The sequence below is a fragment of the Haemaphysalis longicornis genome, unplaced genomic scaffold, assembly GCF_048455015.1.
Source record: "Haemaphysalis longicornis isolate Haplotype H1 unplaced genomic scaffold, Haemaphysalis longicornis Haplotype H1 scaffold_1, whole genome shotgun sequence".
NCBI lineage: Eukaryota > Metazoa > Arthropoda > Arachnida > Ixodida > Ixodidae > Haemaphysalis > Haemaphysalis longicornis.
The window spans coordinates 447314205-447328044 of NW_027526203.1; the positions used below are offsets into that span (position 1 = coordinate 447314205).

At 49.2% G+C, this 13840-nt stretch overlaps 2 pseudogenes; both read right to left on the reverse strand.

The window, feature by feature from the left end:
• Window positions 1-261: 261 nt before the first annotated feature.
• LOC144162298 (26S proteasome regulatory subunit 6A-B pseudogene) lies at window positions 262-1506 on the reverse strand (annotated as a pseudogene).
• Window positions 1507-4987: 3481 nt separating this feature from the next.
• On the reverse strand, window positions 4988-5875 carry LOC144162307 (aurora kinase A-B pseudogene; annotated as a pseudogene).
• Between the last annotated feature and the right edge of the window lie 7965 nt (window positions 5876-13840).

A 13840-nucleotide genomic window follows, 5' to 3' on the forward strand; every position in this document is an offset into this window, starting at 1 on the left:
TAAACAAATATAGCCTGTGAGAGTAGCAGCGTACGTATTTAAATAAGTAAGGGAACAGCAAGCCGCGTCAGTATACGATTAAGTGATTACCTCTACGCACGAAACGATGCTAAAGGAAAATGCATCACAATGCCACAACTACTGAACGAATAATATTTAATCAGGAAAATGTTTCACTTCACTCAGGGGTAGTAGTTAAGGTTGCCTTTCCTCTTGGCCTGCATGATGGAAGGCGTCAATGTATATAGCGGTACAGCAGTCTTACGGCGATAATACAATGTCTTGAGTGTCCTCGCGCGTAACCTTGTCGCCGTTCCGCCTCATGGCTATCATGCCAGCCTCGACGCAGACCGCCTTGCACTGCGCCCCGTTGAAGCCGTCGGTGCAGCGCGCCAGCTCTTCGAAGTTGACGTCCTTGTCGTAGTTCATCTTGCGCGAGTGGATCTGCATGATGCGTGCCCGGGCCTCTTGGTCCGGGTGCGGGAACTCTATCTTCCTGTCCAGTCGGCCGGACCTCAGCAGGGCCGGGTCCAGCATGTCCACCCGGTTGGTAGCCGCGATCACCCTGACGTCCGCACTCGAGCTGAACCCGTCCAGCTGATTGAGCAGCTCGAGCAGGGTGCGCTGCACCTCCCTGTCGCCGACCTTCTGCGAGCTGAAGCGCTTGGTGCCGATGGCGTCCACCTCGTCGATAAATATTATGGCCGGCGCCTTCTCCTGGGCCAGCTTGAAAGCGTCTCTCACCAACCTTGCTCCCTCGCCGATGAACGTCTGGACCAGCTGAGGGCCCGCGAGTTTGAGAAACGTGGATTTGGCCTGGGCGGCGCAATCCCGACCCAAGAGGGTCTTGCCGGTTCCGGGGGGACGGTAAAGGAGCACTCCCTTCGGTGGATTTCTTCCTATATTGGCGAACTTCTCATTGTGAGTAATGGGCAGAACCACAGCCTCGACCAGCTCTTGAATCTGTTTGTCGAGACCGCCGATGTCGCTGTACTCTTCAGTGGGCCACTCGTCTACTTGCATGGCCGTGACGCGAGAGTCGTACTCATGTGGCAGCTTCTCCATGATGACACAGGAATCCTTGTTGACGCCGACAAGATCATGAGGGCGCAGCTTTTCGGCATCAACGAGGCCAACGAGTGGCAAAAAGAAGACCTGGCGCCTGGTTGTTTTGACGACGGCGTTCTTACGCCGAGAATCCATGGTGGCGCCGTCCTCCTGGCCAAGTTCCTGCGGGTCGGCGTCGAGCAGCTCGAGCATGCTTGCCACCATGTGCGGCAGCGCTTTTTTGGCCTTGATCCTGTTGTCGTTCTCCTTGATCTGCTGCTTCAGCGATGCGAACTCGCGTGTTACGTGCGTTATCTCGCTATGCATAACCTTGATTTCGTTGTCCGGCAACTTCATCTTGCGAACCATTTCGTCCGTGGACATCTTCGACGCTTCGTCTACCAAAGCTGCACCGTCGATCCACAGTGCCTCATCGTCAAGCGCTGGAACGCCAGCCATTTTGCTCCACCTACCACGAGGTCTGTCTTTATCACACTGATGTCGATAGGAGTGCGGGCGCCAGAGCACTGAAACCATGGCTGCGAGTTTTGAAACGGAAACCAAATGATGAAAAGACGTCTGAAAGCCGAAAAGGGGGCGAGCCAAAGTTGGGCGAAGGCACGTTTACAGCGCGTCAGTTCCGTTGGAAAAGACGTGTCTATCAAACTCTCTGGTGCGAAACATTGCTGACCTCTTTTCGTTGTTGTGGCCCCTCACTTAAGCGATACCTATACCAGGAAGATCTGATGACAACTCCCTTGTGTCACTTTTACACGAAATTGAATCTGATCAACATTTCTTCCTTTTTTGCCGCCGATTTTCTAATAATTGAAGAAGGCTGCTGGAGACTCCCCTGCGACGCCTGGGACTGCTATTGTCTATTCCAGTGCTTTTGTCTTTTGGGGGGACACACCTGGGCTACTGTCATACGGATGTGTGTCAAGCCGTCCACTTATTCATTTCATTCTGCCGTGCAAGAACTATTCCGATCAGGTTCACTTTTATTTTGTTTTCACACTCCTTTTTCTTTCTTTCATATTTGTATTGAACATACTGACTGAATATTTTCCTCTACTCCCATATTTTGTCTTACGTAACTAATTTTGATGAACAAAACAAATTCTTCTTGGCCAATCCCCCCAGTGGGTATGCGCCATTTTTATGGGCCACCACCACCTGCGTTCTGGTCATATATGAGCTCGTGAATGAAGCGCACAGGCGTAAAGCCAGGCTGAAACATTTCTGTGCGCCTCAATCGTCTGTGGGTGTGGAGCCTCTCAATCAAGGACACAAAGGATAAGAATGCCTCCCGACTCTGAAATCGCGTCTGCTTAGAGTTTGTTCATAAGATACCACCTTGCTTGAAATTTCACCGGAGAATGATACAAAGCTACGCCATAACGTATGTGGGGTTTCGCAAAATTCATTCCCTTGTGTTGACAGGGCGACCGTTCTCTCCAAAAGGTTTTACCTTTTTAATGCGACTAGCGTTCTCGAGCTACTTCATCCTTTTTTTCTTAATATGGGAGGCGCATCGAAGCTACACCTGGCTATGAGGCGCTCCCTGGTGGGCTACGGGTTAATTTAGACTGCGTGAGCATAATTAACGTGCGCCGAAAGGTTGTGGAATTCCCGTCCGCTGGGTTTTTACGTGGGTTTGTACGGTAGAGAGAGTAGTGAAGTGTTCCTACCTCTTAAAAGCATTCATTTCATTGCACGCTAATTAACAAAGACAATGAGAGGAGCTATAGATTTAATATTACCACAAGGATATATGGTTATGCGCCTAATTCTTGTTGTACAGGTTTTCTATGACTGCGCGCACTGTATACACCAAAGGAAACGTAAATCCGCGGCAATAAGAGAGGAATTTTCTTTCGGAATACCCGCATAGGAACTATAGAAATTCCGTCTGTTTTACACAATCTGCATGGGAAACCTGGCATCGCTGTATTCCTGACGTAGTGCGCGCTGTGGACGAATGGTTTGGTGGAAGCCCCAAGGTGTTGTAAGTTTATGTGAAGGGAAAATTTGGCATCCACCTGAGATGCAGCCGTACGGCTATAAAGGAAAGCTATACAGCCTCCGTAGAAACTTCGCGGTTGAAAAAAGCATTGCTCAGGAACCTGAAAAGGACGAATTTTTTTCAACTGCGAAGTTTCCGAGAAAGCTTCATAGCTTTTCTTTGTAGCGGTGCGGGTGCATTTCATGTCGATGCCAAATTTTCCCTGATCGTGCAATAAATTTCCGCTGTTAAAACTAGATTCAATTCGATTCAATTTCAATTTATTCTCTAGAAGAAGATCTAGTGGATTCCTGGTGGCAAGATTCCTGGCCTAAAAGTTGTTAAAAACAACTTGCCTAAGGCCCAGGAACCGATTCGTGGCGTTGCATACACTACAGAAATATTTGGAACAAATACAGTGTTTTGACGCCCGAACGCCAGTCTCGTGCACGGCAGCAGCATGGCATCAAGACCCCAAAATGGCGACGCCTGTGAAGAATACTGCAGTGTCTCATGTGTCAAAGTGGGTGAGTAAAGTCGTCAGCTGAGGCTCCAATTCGAAGCAACGTGATTTTGTCCTTCGGTTCTTCTTGTTTTCGTTTTTGCGGGGTTGGGGGTCATAGGGTACTGCTATCACAGCAAGCGGCTCTATTTCCTGGTGAGCAGAAATGTACGCACCAGGGTGATTACATCGCACCATGGGTGTTTTGGGCGGGCGATAAAACTTGAGTGCATATATCGAACCGTGCTGTAGAAATCTTTGTCGTGCCACTAGAGTAAATGGCGCCGAACCGACTGGTTAGTATTCCTTGTGGGCTAACGTACGGGATAGCAGAGTACCCCGGCTAGCTAGAGGAAGTGCTACGCGCCGTACACTGGCCTCTGAGGAATCCGAAGACTCACGCACGGGTTCGGGTACTCACATGCGGTAGACAGGCTCCGGCAATCCAAAGTGAGGCTTTATTGCCAGGCAGATACAGGGCATATACCAGGCAACACGACTGTCACTTGCGGGGAGACAGTGGCTCTGTTCGCTCGCTCAAGCCGCGGGACTCAGACCTCGATTTCCGTCATCACGGCCGCGGGAGCAGGGGAGTCATCCCTTGCGACCGATCAGGGCAGAATCTCTCAGCAGAGTCCGTGGAGCCAACTGAGTTCACCGTCATCGGTGCATTCGGAGTGGGCACTGCCGAGCCAACGGAATTTCCGACCAAATCTCCCAGTCGACTCCCCGGCGGAATGCTCGTTCGTCCTGTAGGTCGGCTCCGGGGGAGAGGAGGTCTTCCCCTGGCCGGGGAGAGGGTGGCGCGAAGGAAGGCGACAAACTGGTCCTCCTTCCCCCACGCCCCCCGCAGTGCCGCACACATTCGCGGCGAGCCGGTTCGCCCCGCTCGCCCAAAGCATGTGCGGACGAGGCGTAAGGACACAAGGATCCCGGAAAATGCGGCTCGATTAGTGACGACGTAACAAAACACAAATTTCTACGCACGACACTGAGAAAATTTAAAGGCAGTTTGGGTACAGCTAGGGGCATACAAAAATTCAAGCATGGTGCACATGGCGCACGTGGAAATTTTACCCTGTAGTTTCAGGATTTTTACGCACCTGGGTTCAGGCAAAATGACGTAAGGGCGATTTTTTGCACACTGGAACAGTTTTTACTACACGAAGGGCACTCTACATAGCTTCTTTATGGACGTAAAGTCATGCATTTATTCACTTGTGTCTTCGAAGTGTACCGACTCGGGTCCCCGTCCTGTGGCAGCTTCACGTTTTTCATCCATCCTCCGATTCCGCCACCCATCAAACGCGTGAACGTTGGATCCCAGATTGTCAGCGCAAGTCCCCGTGTCCTATACGTAAGTACAACTGCGCGTCTGGGGCAAGTTCTCATAAATCAATTTCTGCTGGGGGTGGAGCAAATCAATTTTCGTGTTACATGCCCGTGTTCTCCGTGATCCATGGGTGTGACAGCACTTCTTCTGGAGTCGCCCTCTCTGTGGGTTCCTGTACCAGCAGCCTGGATATGAGGTCCTTTGCGCCAGCCGACACGTGAGGAGGGAAGCGGAAGTCCACACTGCGGATTTTCTCGCACGTGGCATCCGGTGGGTTCGACGTGAAGGGGGTATGCCCGACCAGGAACTCGTACGCGACGACACCCAGCGCCCAGAGGTCAACCTTCGCGCCATGCACTTTCTTCTCTACCATCTCTGGCGGCAGGTAGTCCACGCTGCCGAAAACTTCGGGCACCTTTGACGTCGGGCTGTGCACTGCGTAGCCAAAGCCGGCAACCTTGAGTACCTCGTTTACGCCAACGAGTATGTTATCAGGCTTGATGTCGCGATGGATTACTTTCCTGCTGTGGCAGTACTGCAGAGCCTTGGCGAGTTGGCTGACGTAACACGCGGACTTCTTCTCGTCGAACAACTTGGCTTCGTGGAGTTCATTGGAGAGTTCGCCCCCGGGGGCATATTCTAGCACCAAGTACATCATCATGTCGTCGTGGAAACAGCCATGCAGCTGCAGTACGTTGGGATGCTTGAGCCGGTACTGGGTTTCAATTTCCTTGTGTAGATCATCCTGATCGCATTCATCAAATCCTGATGTAAAGATTATTTTCAAGGCAAGCAGGTCCTTGCTGTCTGTGCGGCGGGCGAGGTACACGTGGCCGAACGTGCACCTTCCCAGCATCCTGTCGCGGTGGAAGTCGGTGAGGTCCCATTCTGGTTTGCACATTTTGGCGATCGCATCAGTCTTTGTCGTGACTTCCGGGGCACATCGACAGTCGTCCGAGTTAGGAGAGATGTTCTCCTTATCACTCATCGCGGGACTGGTGAGGTCAAGGCCGTCGATGTGTCGCTGCAGGTGCCGTCACGAAATTTAATCCCCGCCAAGCTCCCGCCGTTCTTCAAATGCTTCTTCTACCATGTGGATACATTAGGCGGCGCTGTGGAAAAATTACTGACGCAAAAGACATAAAATTTATTATCGCATCAATGACGAATTATAATTTGCTCATAATATGTTCTGTACGAAGCTAAATTTAATTTCAGCATGAGACGTGACCTTCGCAGGCAGCCGACCGGTGCACCGTCTCGTGAATTCGAAGCGATGAGTGCCGGGTGGCCGCGGTCATGACCTGTTCTTTGATCTGGAGGAGGATGTCCTGGGTGGCGAGGTGAGGTCTGAAGCCAAACATAGAGGCCGGCATGAGATCCCGATCGTCTATGTGACGCTGGAGGCGAGCGAGGACGACATGCTCCATGAGTTTTCCGACACAGGATGTTAACGAGATAGGTCGGAGGTTGTCAATGGAGGGGGGCTTGTTCGGTTTTGGAATGAGGTGAACGTTGGCGAGCTTCCATTCGGCAGGAATGGTGCCCTCTCGCCACACTCTATTGAGGCACGCGGTAAGGGACACGAGGGAGTCGTCATCGAGGTTGGATGGTAGCCTGTTGGAAACTCCATCGGGACCCGGTGCAGTGTTTTTCCGTAAGCGAGCCAGTGCCGCTCGTACCTCCGTGATGAGGATGTCTTGGTCCAGTGTGGGGTTTGGCTCGCCATCGTAGTCTATGTGGCGCTGTTGAGGACCAGGTGGGAAGAATTTTGCCTCAAGGTTCGTCAGAAGTGTGTCTGTTGAGTGCTTGTGCAGGAGGGCCCGTAGTTGGTTCAGTGACGTTGTCTTCGAGGTAGAGGGGTCCAAGAGGTAGCGAAGAATTTTCCAGGTTTTGACGTGCTCACATGGTTACCCATGGCGTCACAAAGGGAGAGCCAACTCTCACGGCAAAGTTCACGTGCGTATTTTGCCGCCTTTTCAGTGAGCTGCGCAATGCGCTTGCGGAGTTTTCTATTGTGTCCGTACAACTCTCCCGAGCTCTGGAGGCGCGCCCCGTCCAGCTCATGCTTGTCCGACCAGCTTCGACTGGTGGAGCGGGCTTTAGCGGCTGGCAAAGCATATGGGGTCCTGGACTGAGGACTCCACCTCCTGAAGACGCCATATAAATTTACTACACAATAAAGATGTTTATCCTCCTCCTCATTCGAAACGATGAAGCCCCCAATTCAAATGGCGACGTAAGGAGAGAAAAGAGCGCTACTTGGAAGTCCTACCTGCCCTGCCTTTCAAGCTCCTGTTTCTCAGCGTGAGTCGCTACCGGGTTCGACTGCTTTGAATTGGCCCGACCAAGAACTACGTACGGTAAACTGGCCCGAATGTCTTTTGATGGCGAGGGCAGTCCTTGGACTTCCCGCGGGCTATTCACAACTATTACACTGCAGACTTATAAATCGAATTCAACATAATAACACGAGTTCAAGGCCACTCTCTTCTTATTTTATTTTTCTGCAATTGGGTAGTCTTCCTGCAGCCTCCAACATTGTCGGTTGCTCGCAACATGCGCAAGCGAGAAGTGGCAGCTCCAATAGAGTTCTTCGCACTTAGTGTGATACAACGGCGATGTGCCCAGCTGGTATAGCGTGCTCCTGTATGTCACTTCACATATTAAATATATGTTTGTTTATATTTTTGCGTCATGCGCATCCTAAAGGTCCGATCTGCCGCACTCTTTGAATGTATGTATGTTTGCGTTTATTGGCGCAAGGGTAATTAAGACCAAAGAGCGCCAAAACTATGTTGCGTGGTTTTTCATAGTGAGGTTTGTGCTTAAAATATGTATGAAATGAGTATGATATATCTTAAAATATTGTATATAGGGGTGTAGACGGCCCGAAGACTAAAACATGGAGATGTTCATGATGGCGGATGAAGGGGACTATGGATAGAACATGACTGTAGCTTGAGCCGAAGAGCATGGTACATGAGCGGACCCCTCGTAGGAAACATCAGGGCCTTGCTCAATGCTCGTAGGCTCTGAGGTCACGCACTGTATGAGATTAGCTTTAAAAACTTGATTTCTGCAAGATAACTTAAAAGAGATTTGATTGTGAACATGGGTTCATCTCCTAAAAACAGTGAAGGGTGTAGTGGAATGTTGAAGGTATATATTGTTGGGAAATGCCGTTTTCTGGCCTCATTGCAGGATGTGCACTCAATTAACACATGGAGGACGGAGAGCCGGTCCCCACACTTGTCGCAAACTGGTGGGAGTGCGCCATTCAAAATATATGCGTGGGTAGCGTAAGTGTGACCTATGCGTAGTCTGCAAATCGATACTTCAATGAATCTGTTTAGTTTTTCTGTTGCATACCTTCCTAGGTGTGGTTTTACTGAGTGGAGTTTGTTGTCAGTGTATGTGTCCCATGTGCTCTGCCCGCATTTACGGATTCCCCTTCGGATCACTGGCTTCAAATCAAGGTAAGAGACCTGCTCTACGTCAACACCACTACGGAGGGCCGCCAAAGTGGCGTTCTGGTCGGTAATTTCATTGCCCAGAATGCCACTGTGTCCAGGGATCCAGCAAACAAGTATTTTTAGTTTTAGTTAATAAGCAGTCACAAGAGCTTTAAAAAGGTGATTGAGGACACATTTTTATAGGTTGAAAGGAATCTAGTGCTGTAACCACAATTAGGGAGTCTGTATAGATAAATGATTCTTGTAGTTTGTTCTGTGTAATGTGTTCCACTGTGATGAATATACCATAAGCCTCTGCTGTAAAGATACTGGTATTTCTGTTCAAGGTCCTTGTGCTGGAGAAATCCGGGCCATGTGCAGCACACGACACAGCCGAAGCAGACTTCGAGGCCTCTATGTAAAATGAGGTGTATGGATATGTGTGTTGTAAATGTAAAAAATGCTGTAAGATCAATTCACGAGGTGCACGGCGCTTATCAATGAGTTTAAAAAATGTGTCGCAACAAATCGCTGACATTTCCCAAGGCGGGACTACATCGGCGATGGAGGTCTTCCTGCCCTCATCAAAAGATACACCTATTTCCTCTGCAAGGCCTTTGACACGCAAGGACATAGGGGCAGGGATCGAGGGGCGTGATAGATATAAACGGGCAGACGAGGCGTCGTTCAGAGTAGAACTGCACGGGTGATTCTCCATAGACATTGTTCTGATAGTATAGAGCAGTGCTGTATAAGCACGCTGGTGTTCTAGGCACCAGTGGTCACAATCGACATAGAGACTTTGAATTGGACTTGTTCTGAATGCTCCCGAAGCAAGGCGATGGCCCAAATGCAGCACTGGGTCTAACATTTTTAGGGCAGTTTTAGACGCGGACCCATAAATTACGCTTCCGTAGTCCATACGTGACCTAACTAAACTGACAAATAGGCGTAGAAGGCAGTCTTTATCAGCACCATAAGACTGATGCGACAATACTTTTAAAATGTTCATAGTGTTTAAGCATTTTTGTTTGAGTGTCTTTATGTGCGGTATGAATGTAAACTTTTGGTCAAGTATAACACCTAAAAACTTTTGTTCTTTCTTGACGGGAATTCGTTCTCCGTTCAGTGTGATGTCAGGTTCTGGATGAATTCCACGCTGTCTTGTGAATAAAACACATGTACTTTTCTGAGGATTCAGTTTAAAACCTTTTTTTTGTATCCATTTCGCAAGCCTGTTTACGCCTAACTGTATCTGCCTTTCGCATATGGACAGGTTGCATGATCTAAAGCTAATATGGACGTCGTCAACGTACATTGAGTAGGAGATTGTGGGTGGCAACGATTTCCCAAGCGAATTCATTTGAACTACAAACAGAGTACAGCTTAACACTCCACCTTGAGGAACACCATTTTCTTGTGTGTACGTTCCAGATACCGCTGTCCCTACTCTTACTCTGAAGGTTCGGTGTGACAAATAACTTTCAATAGTGTTTAACATGTTCCCAGACATACCGAATGCCTTGAGATCAAACAGTATGCCGTGGCGCCAAGTTGTGGCATATGCTTTTTCCAAGTCAAAGAAAACAGAAAGACAGTGCTGTTTATGGATGAAAGCATCTTTGACATAAGTCTCAAAGACTACTAGCTGGTCAGTTGTGCTTCGACCTGAACGACAACCTGCCTGACAACTGTCCAGGATGCCGTTATATTCAATAAAGTGCATTAGCCTCTTATTTACCATTTTAAAAAAAAAAGCTTTCCCAGGCAACTGGTCAGAGCTATTGGTCGGTAACTGGTACGTAGTGAGGCATCTTTCCCTTCCTTTAATATGGCAACTACAATAGCTTCTCTCCAAGCTCTTGGAAAGTATCCTGCTTACCAAATTTTATTGAATAGGCGCAGGAGTGTCTGGAGAGTTTCTGTGTGCAGATGTTGAATCATTGTATATGATATCCTGTCTGCTCCCGGCGCTGAAGCCTTACATGTTCCTAGGGAAACCAAAAGCTCTGTTAGAGAAAATTCAGAGTTGTATGGTTCGTCAGATGTTTTGTTATCCCTAATAGGTTTTTTCTCCATGGATGATTTATACCGCAAGAAAGTATTCGTGTAGTGAGTATAACTTGAAACATATTGAAAGTGTTTTGCTAGCGCGTTTGCCTGGTCCTCCAGGGTGCCACCCGCACTGCTAACTAAGGGTAGGCTATGTGTTTTCCGTCCATTAAGCTTTTTAATTCTATTCCATACTTTGCCTGTATCTCTGTACGAATTTATAGAAGTCACAAAAGAGTGCCAGATTTCTTTTTTGGCTTGCTGGCGAATGCGCCTTCCTTGTGCCTTCGCACGTTTGAAGGAAATGAGGTTTTGGTAAGTGGGATACCTGCGAAGGATGCTCCATGCATGCCTTATTTTAAGCCTTCCGTGCATGCCGACACTCCTCATTCCACCACGGCTTCCTAGTGTTAGGTGTAGCACCAAACGTTTCCGGAATAGAGCACTCGGCAGCATGAAGAGTATGGGCCGCAATCAGTTCACGGGCTTCATCAATGCCCAAATGGCTTATAGATGTGTATGAAAGCTGAGATAACTGTTTATATTTCAGCCAATCTGCACCAGATTCCTTAAACCTTTTATGACAGATGAAACTGTTAGGGCTTTTGTCTATGCCTTTCAGGATGACTGGGAAGTGGTCGCTCCCATAAGGATTATCGTCCACTCCCCATTCAACAGACGGAAAGAGGACAGAAGAGCCGATTGCCAAGTCTATGTGTGAGTATGTGTTGTGTGTAGTGTTGTAGTATGTCGGCTGTTTGTGATTGAGTAGACAAGCTCCGGAAGAAAATAAAAACTTTTCTAGCAAGCGGCCTCGGGCATCTGTCCGTTGAGACCCCCAGAGTTCACTGTGAGCATTAAGGTCGCCCACTAATCAGAAGGGTTCCGGGAGCTCATCTATCAGAAATTCGAATTTTGAGCTCGATAGACGGTAATCCGGGGGAATGTACAGAGAGCAAACTGTTATTAACCTATTAAAGAGGATAGCTCGGACTGACACAGCTTCGAGGGAAGTGAGCAACCGAAGAGGTTGGCAGGGGACAGACTTTTGCCAGACAATCGCTACACCACCAGAGGAGTGAGTGCAGCTGTCCCTGTCTCTCCTGAATACCGAGTATCGTTTGAGAAAGTTTGTGTAGATTTTAAGTGTGTTTCTTGTAGGCATAGGATATTTGGATGGTACTTATGAAGGATTTCGCAGATGTCATCGAGGTTTCTAATTAGTCCCCCACAGTTCCATTGGATAATGCTTTGAACTGCCATAAAAAAATAGAACAGAGATGTTGAGCGTATGTTTTGCTCGGACGGAGATTCCTATGTCCCTGAGCCCGAAGCAGGACCAGTGACTCGGGGGGCTTGTGGTTTTTTCCCGCGGCCAAGACTGCCGCGCTGTTCTTTTGACGACTGCGATGCAGGCCGAGATGGCCCGACATCCATGTCCTCATCTGAGTTTTGCGGCGTTGGCGGATTGGAGGATTTACAGCGCCCGCCCCGCAACGCGTTTGAAGGAATGGCCGAAGATTCAGCCTCTACCTTTGTCGATGTGCTGGACATGGCTGCATAAGAGGGGCCTTCTGTACCCACATCCATCGCCACCGGAGTTTCAGCGGCCGGAGTCTGTGGAGTAGCGACAGCAACGCCGCTCCCAGTGCAATTCTGGTCAGGTGCAAGGCCTGCGAGCACCGCTGGCGATGCCTGAGTTGTTTGGCCTGCCAAGGGCAGCACCCCGGGGGGTAGGTGCGCCCCCAAGTCAGTTTCACTGACCTGAGTGGCCGCAGAAACCAGACGCCGCCCCACCCCCCGGCGGGCCGCGCTGGCGTAGCTCCCTGAAGGAAGCAGCGCATACCTTTTACGGGCTTCTGGAAATGAGAGATTTTGTGTCACTTTTAGGCTGATGATTTCTTGTTCTTTCTTAAACTCCTGGCAAGAGCGAAAGTATGCCCCGTGGGGTCCTCCACAGTTGCTGCACTTGAGTTGGGTGCTTTTGCAGTCGTCAGCAGAATGGTCCTGCTCAGAGCACTTTGCTCACGTTTGTTTTCCTCAGCACGAATTGCTGCCGTGCCCATATCTCTGCCAGATGAAACAACGTCGCGGGTTTGGTATGTATACTCTGGTCTTACAGTGCAGAAACCCTGCGTTTACATACTGTGGCAAAGTGCATCGATCAAAGGTCAATATTATGTGCTTCGTCTTAATTTCGTTTCCGTCCCGTCTAATGGTGATGCGTCGCACAGCGGTTACCCCCTGCTCGCGCAAACCTTCAAGCAGGTCAGAGTCTGTTTCGTTGATCAGTTCTGATTCGGAAATGACACCTTGGCAGCTGTTAAGGGTACGATGGGGAGTTACTGTGATCTCAAGGTCTGCTAGCTTGGTTTGCTTCAAAAGAGTGTTGGACTGCTCTCTACTCTTGACTTCGATCAGCAGGTCTCCGGTAGTGAGCTTTTTAGCTTCATAGTTTTTTCCTATCAAATCTTCAATGAACTTTGCAACCAAAAACACAGATTTGCTGGTAACGGGAGTTGCTTTATCAGCTGACTGCATCATTAGGAAGCGTGGGAAGTTGTCAGGGTTGTTGAAGACGAGGTTAGAAATTGGTTTGAAAAGTTCTTCGGGGCGGCCTCGTTTCGGAGGCCGATCAGTTCGTTTGGGTGCAATGGAGAAGGAAGCCATAAAAGATGGAATGAATTCGGTGGCAAGGCCAGTCACCCACCACGGAGCCCAACAAGGGAACGTGGCTTTGCAGCCCACGGTAACTGTACGTTGCCACTATAACCCTATGCTCGGGATTTAGGTTGAAGCCTTCGCACAGGGTTAACCCTCGCCGCCTGGAGAAAACGGAGAAATAAAGAAAAGAGAAGATGACAGGACAGGGTTAGGAAGGACAATAGGAAAGCAAAAGAATTCAGAGGAGGACAGGAAAAGGCGACTGGCTGATTCCCCCCAGGTCGGGTCAGACTGGGGGCACCGTCCACGGGAAGCGGGGGCCGAAGTGGTATGTTGCCTTTGCCAGGTGGCCATAAAGGTCCAAAACAACCCTGGCTTTGGCTCAACCACCAGGATGCCCTTTTCCCCGGACACGGCAAAGCCACGCACAGCCAAGGGCGTGGGTGGGTCCAACCCACATGGGCTCGGGGTCCGCGGTGTCGCCACTACCGTCACCTTGAATAGACAAGGCGCCCCTGCGGGCACACTCTTTGAATATTGCAAATGAACCTGAGCGATCTTCTGAGTACACGGCTTAACATATCTGAGCCAAATATGTAGCTGGAAACTCGAAAATTGCTGCAAAAGTTGCGTGATAACTGAACACGCGCTATTCTCGTATGTTTCCAGCTCTAGCTGGTAACGACGCAGTTTCTCAAGATAAATACAGTAATAACGAAAATAATACATTTGTTGGCTTTATTTTCTGGAAATAAAAGGTAGTGACGACAGTGATAAAAAAA